Raw genomic sequence first — 7430 nt, forward strand, 5'->3', positions numbered from 1 at the left:
GCACAGAATAAACTCAATGTATTACAGCGACCATGAAGTATGAGCATTCGAAAGTATTCAGCATTGTCAAGGAAGGTGGCCCACCATGTTGACGTTACAAAGCAACAGCATTGGCAGCTTCTTGATGTTTTTCATGAGCTTTTTATTATCCTTCTTTGTTGACTCCTTTTTCTGCCATTTCTTTTTTTATTTTTATTTTTACTAAATTTCATTACCTTCCATTCCACATTATCACTATATTCAGCTATAGGGCTTTTCCAAAGACGAGATTTTTCTCCTTGCTTTTGTTAAAACAATTTTGGGGAAGTTGAATTCTCTACTTCAGCTGGAATTTGAGTCAGAATGTTAAAACAATGTTACTCCTGAAAAATAACAGGCTTCAAGAATTTAGGGGGTCCCACGAAATTACTGCCTTAATCTCAATTTTGGTAGGCCACATGCCTTCTACATCAGGTTTGTACAAAGGGAGCTGAATTTTCCTGACTTGATCACAACTATGGATCCTTTGTTTTTATTTTTCAAAACTTAGTATAATTGTGATTAAGGGGTTAAAACGCTGCTTTCTTGTGCAGAATCAGAGATGGAGTTGTGGGCCCACCTGAATTGACATAAGGTCATGATCCTATTATTCCATTTATAAACATGTGTTTAAAACCTTAATATTTTTTACATGGATATATCTGAAATGTTGGTACTCCACATGCATGTGGTGATCCAATCTGTGCATCTTGTGGACCGCACTGATCAGCAAAAATTGTGCAGCTGTTGAATGTATGAAATTCTCGGAATAAGAGGTGTGGTGTCATGCATCTAGTAACATATGTTTTTTATCCCAATTGTGGTGGGTCCTACAGTGTTGATAGCTGTCTCTATTACTTTAAGGTAATTAAATAATAAAATATTGAGAAATTTCCGACTTTACGACCCATTCATGGCCTATTTCCGAGACCAAGCCCACCTCATTTTACTTTCCAAGAATAAGCCCCAGCTGTACGGACGCCTTCCCGAAGGTTGAAAATGCCCCCTGCTTTTTCCTTCAAGCGGATCGGCCGGTGCTCGAAGACGAGCGCTGACGCTCCTCGAACTCCGAGTTGTACGAACGGTTCAAAAGAGATCAACGTTACATGGGCCCCACAGTTATGTATTTATTATATCCACAACGTTCATCCATATTTCGAGATCATTTCGGAGCATTATCAAAAAAAAAAAATTTCGTATCCAAAGATCAACTAGACCACACCACAAAGAGCAGCAGAAAATTGATTTTCACCGTTGAAACTTTTGTAGGGCCCACCATAACATTTATTTTTCATCCAATCTATTCATAAGGTCACAAAGACCTGGATGAAGAGGAAAAACAAATTTCGTAATGATCCAAAACTTCTATGACCTCTAAAAGGGTTTCAACGGTAGATGTTCAAAGCAGAATAGTAAAGTCATTTGCTACCGTCAGATCTATTGCTACGGATTATAACCGTAGCTATAAATACCCTAATCCATAGTGATAGAAGTCTATCCGGAGTGGGGTCGCTAAACTAGCGGCCCCCGCGCCAGTTGTTGCCTGTCCAGTGAGGCCACGCCAATTGGCGGCCCCTATGGCTACAGATTATAACCGTAGCTATAAATGGACTACCATCACAATAGCTAATGCATTTTATTATTATTATTATTATTTTTACATGGAAAACTTTATTCTACCTGTAATTTTCTCTAACACATATTTATATAAATCTGTATATAGAAGCATATAAAAAAAAAAAATTCTCTTTTTTTATTTCTTTCTTTATTCATTTAACAAGAATATCTTCTAAACTAAAATTAGTTACTTGATGTACCCTATATGATTTTGGGGTAGGAGAAGCTACTTTAACCAACCAACCTGGTTATTTTCCAAGATTCCATCAGGTCGATGGTCGAAAATCCATTTCATTCACTTAGCGGTCAATTTCATTCATTTCATTTACTTCGTGATCAATTCCATGCATTTCACGGTCAATCCCGATGATTCCGTTTTGATTCACGATCATTTCCATGCATTTCACGGTCAATTCCCTTCACTTCACGGTCATTTTTATGCATTTCACGGTCAATTCCCTTCACTTCACGGTCATTTCTATGCATTTCATGGTCATTCCCAACAATTTCGTATTGATTTACGGTCATTTTCATGCATTTCATGATCAATTCCCTTCACTTCACGGTCATTTCCACGCATCTTACGGTCAATCCGCTTCACATCACGGTCATTTCCATGCATTTCACTTTACTTCACGGTCAATTCCCTTCACTTCACGGTCATTTCCATGCATTTCACGGTCAATTCCCTTCACTTCATGGTCATTTCCATGCATTTCACGGTCAATTCGCTTCACTTCACGGTCATTTCCATGCATTTCACGGTCATTCCTGGTGATTCCGTGTTGATTCACGGTCATTTCCACGCATTTCACGGTCAATTCCCTTCACTTCACGGTCATTTCCACGCATTTCACGGTCAATTCGCTTCACTTCATGGTCATTTCCATGCATTTCACGGTCATTCCCTGTGATTCTATGTTAATTCTCGGTCATTTCCACGCATTTCACGGTCAATTCCCTTCACTTCACGGTCATTTTTATGCATTTCACGGTCAATTCACTTCACTTCATGGTCATTTCCATGCATTTCATGGTCATTCCCAGTGATTCCGTGTTGATTCATGGTCATTTCCATGCATTTCACATTCAATTCCCTTCACTTCACAGTCATTTCCACGCATTTCATGGCATTTCCATGCATTTCACGGTCATTTCTGCGATTTCATGATTCACAATGATTTTCATGCATTTCACAGTCACTTCGTCATCATTTCCACGCATTTCACTGGCCAATTCACTTCACTCCTCTCAATGTTGGGTTACAACCCTCCCCGACCAGCCCAAGCAGCACTCCTAGTTCACACCAAAGGAAACAATGGGTGACATTAGGGAGGCATGATCACCATGTGTGACACACCAAAACTCAAGCCATTCAAAAAATTAGTTGTGGACCAACGTGAATATATAAGTTTTAGGCTTGCTGTACATTGTCCCCTGTGGCATGTACATTGCTATCTCTAAAGCCTCCTAGGGCCTGCTCACATGGCTGTCTTCTGGGAGATTGGGAAAGTGAAGCGAACCTTTCGGAATTCCTCCTCCCCCTTCCATAGTGCTGGCTCTGATATCTTGAGGTGTTATAGACCGATCGTCTTGCCTCCCAGCCTAGGACTCTCAAGCCTTACCCTACTTGCATTGGTCTGTTTTGAAATTTTGTCCCTATTTCGAGTTGTATAGCTGAGCTAGGACTTTTTGTTTAAATTTTGATTTTGGGTTTTAGTTTTAACTTTGTTTTATTTCTTTTGCTTTGTTTTGTTCTTTTTTTTTTTTTCTTTTTCTTTTTGTGTTTCTTCTTTGTTTTTATATATATAGGGAGAGAGTGTGTGTGTGGGGTGTATGTGTGTGCGAAAAAAAAGAAAAGAGAGCACAATAAATATGATAGAAAACTTTTGTGGCACAAAAAAAATAATAATAATTGTCAATTCCACCGTTTCTTCTGTTATCATCCACCTGACATGCATTACAATGATTTTTTCAAAACGAATGGATAAAAAAACACGTACATGGCATCACAGTGGGCCCACCGTCAGGCGGCCCACCGTCAGGCGTCCCAACGACAACGGTGGATCCGGCCATCCAGAAAAGTCACGCCCGCCTCTTTCAATCAAAGTTTTATTTCTTCGCAACATTCATTGGTCATTGACCAATGGGTTTTCATTGGCCGTAACTTCGAACTTTGTACAACTGTGATGTCCTATCACGAAGAAAATACGGAAAGAGGCGTCTGCCCGCACCATACGCGATGTGGAAAAACTAGCAGGCACACTGCCAATATACGACACATGTGCTCACCCTCGTGTGAGAGCGGATTGCATGTGCTCGGGGCTGTGTGAGGCCCACAGAGATGTCCGTGGTAAATCCTCTCCGTCCATCTGTTTTTAAAGACTATAAAAGGAGTGGAACCTATAAATCAGACGTATCTAAAGCTTATGTGGATCATTCAACATGAAACGGTGGAGATTGAACACCTGGGTGGTGACAGAAGTTTCGTATCATGCCATGTCTAAAATTTCAAGAGTGAAGAGGTATGGTACCATCCATTCAGCAGGATATTTTCATCTCCCAACTGCGGTGGTCCTTGCATGGTTGGCTCACCTGGTTGATGGGGGACACAGCTCGTAAATTTGGATGCACTTTTGCGAACTAATGTCTCACCCTTTCGGTTCCGCTCAAAACTAGTCGGGTTGGTTTTAGTCGTCGAACGGAAGGGATCTCCTTGTCTCTAAACAGTCCCAAACCCGGGCCCGCTCGTTTCCGGGTCCGAGTTAATCCTACCCGCGTCGAGTCTTCTACTAATTTCTCTTCAGGCTATGATTAAAAACTCGCCAATATATCTCGATAAACGGAGACTTTAAAAAACGCAATAAAAATCGAGCCTGGTTCTTTTTTTTTTCTTTCTTTCTTTTCCTGGATACCTTGCCAAGTTCACAAGAGGCCATCTGGGCCGTATGAAAACATGTACTGGAGAATCTGAGGCGATTCGCGCGAGGACGTACTGATGAGCGACTGCAACACTTGCCAGCTTGGCACATGTGTGATGGTTCTTTTTCCACCATCAGGTGGACCAACCTTAATATTCGCTGCTAAACGACCACGTTTTACTTAATCAGAGAGACTAATGGTTCTTTTTTTTTCTTTACTCTCAATTCGTCTCACAGACCTGTGACCATCTATTGAGTGGGCCAATTGATTTTCAGTTAAAAACCGTGCCCTCCATCTGATTAGTGGTACTGATCCCGCACATGTGTACTAGATGCGCAGCCGTGATGCGAAGCTTCTTGTATTTCACGTCCCGCGAGTCCCCTCAGCATCCCCCGAAAAACAAACAAAAATGAGCGTCGAATGACAGGTTGGTGAGCGGCAAGATGCGGTTTGGCTGGTGACCCCACCACCAGCCAGGTAGATGGTGTCAAACCTCTATAGGTCCCACCACGATTTTTATGTTTTATCTACACCGTCCATCCATATCTCCAGATCATTTTAGGTCTTTATAAAGAAATTAAAGCAAATCCAAAGTTCAAGCGGAGCACAATATAAAACAAGTGGAGATAGTGACGTCCACCATTAAAATCTTCCTAAAGCTCTTCATGAACAGGTCACAGGGACCTGGATGAAGGGAAAACCCAATTAACAGCTTGATCCAAAACTTCCGTGGCCATTAGAAGTTTTAAATTGTAAATGTTCAATTCTTATGGTGTGGTCCTCTTTAGTAGAATTGGCAGCATCTTGATGCTCTCCGTGTGCCTCTTTCTCCATTTCTTTCGATTCCTTCCACTTCCACTTGCCCCGAAAGTAACATCTCGGCCCAATTTCAATATTTTCGTTTCCACTCCATGGAAAAAGCGGACACTACCCCCGCCCAGACTGTATCCGTCCTGGCAGGGCTCCGTGGGGCCCAAAGTGATGGAAGTATTTTATCCATGCTGTTCATAACTTTTCTCAGTTCATTTTAATGTATGATACAAAAAATGAGGCAGGTCCAGCACTTAAGAGGACCACAAAGTTGGGATTTAACTTCCACCATTAAAAACTTCTTGAGAGCGGGAGAAGTTTTGGATCAAGCTGATATTTGTGTTTTCACTTCATCGGCATGACCTTATTAATAGGTTGGATGGTATTAAAAAAAAAACCATCATGGTGGCCTTTAGAAAGGTTTCAATGGTGAGAGTCATTATCACTGTAGCTTCCCTTGATGTGGTCCACTGGAGCTATGGATCTGCTTAATATTTTCTCTCATATCTTAAAATGATACGAGAAAAGCGATGAACGGCATGGATAAAACACTTACATCACTTTAGGTCCCACAGAAATGGAATCCGCGTGACCACCGGAAAAAGCAACTTCATAAAATTTAATCTACGTGATAAGGTGCATCTTCAAGCATCCACAGGTACCAAGTTTGCCATATGTCACACTATCAATCTACAGCTGTTAGTACACTGAATGTGTATAGGTATCGTATGTGCTTGTCTATCAATCTTTAATTAGTATTAGTTGTGGCAGAGTAGCCTATTTAGAAAGGCCTCATATGTATAGATACATCCAAAATAGCCTATCCAAATTAACAGAACTTTAATGGTTACCCAACTAACCCTAAGAGTGTGTAGTTACATCCAACAGATACCACCTAGTAGAACTGAACCATTATATATACTACACCCAGTGGAAGGTTTTAGTCATTTGACAATGTTCAGTACAAAATAAATAAATTAAAATAAAATCATGTACCTGAACCACTGGGCATAGCTCACTTATGAGCTGATAAAATGGAAACTCTATCATTCATATTCATATTGGGTATGAACCCATCATAAATAGCAAGAAAACTATTTGTTTTGAATTGGGTATGTAAACAAATATGATATTGTCACGCCCCAAACTCAGAAACCGGGCTCACAAAACTCCCGATCGCCGAATCCGACACCAACAGCCTCCGTAGTACCCCATTCTCGGAACTCAGCGCTCACATGCCAGATTCCGATCCTGGGATCATATAAGGAGGATTTTCCAACGTACATTTATCTCGTAAGAAGCATAACCACAAGTTTACCCAAATCACAAAGGTAACATCATCATCACATATCCACTAATATAAATATTTGAATATAATGCTGAAAGGAAAATATATATTTCGAAAATTAAAACTCCAGAAAATCGTTGCACGCTCCAAGCTCAGTGCTACTGCAACCTGACGCCACCTGCACGCATCTATCGTACATAAGCTTATACAAAGCTTAGAGGGTGGTGTAAGTGTGTGCGCAAGATAAGTGACAAACGTACAATATCAGAGTAATGTGAAAATATGCGGTAAGTCCATGAATACTATCAGTTGTACCAAAGCTATGTGATGCAAGACATGAATGCTATTGGTCATACCAAGGCCATGCGATGCGAGGCTTATGTAGCCAAATGTCATATGCGAAATACAAAGCAAGCATGTCAGTCCTCATCAAGTCACATATTAGTACAGTTCTTCTCTAAATATCACCGGGGTCTAATACACTTCACACTGACTACATCCTCCATAGCAGCACAAACAAGCAAGTGGAAGAGACCACATTATCCGCCTGACCAGTAGTCTGCCAATACCTACCCAGCTCGTCAATGGCGGACTCATTTGCGAGCTGGTCAAACTTAGCCTAGCTTATAGCCCCCTCACTCAGGCGGATAAGGCCACACCCCCTTCTAATTGACCAAGACCCAATGGGAGACGCGGCCAACTAGTATTCGGCACTCTGGCACTCGTGTATCCACTCGGTTTAGACGTTGGAGCATCTCCTGGTACCAAAAAGGTT

The sequence above is a fragment of the Magnolia sinica genome, chromosome 15 (genome assembly GCF_029962835.1).
Source record: "Magnolia sinica isolate HGM2019 chromosome 15, MsV1, whole genome shotgun sequence".
Lineage (NCBI taxonomy): Eukaryota > Viridiplantae > Streptophyta > Magnoliopsida > Magnoliales > Magnoliaceae > Magnolia > Magnolia sinica.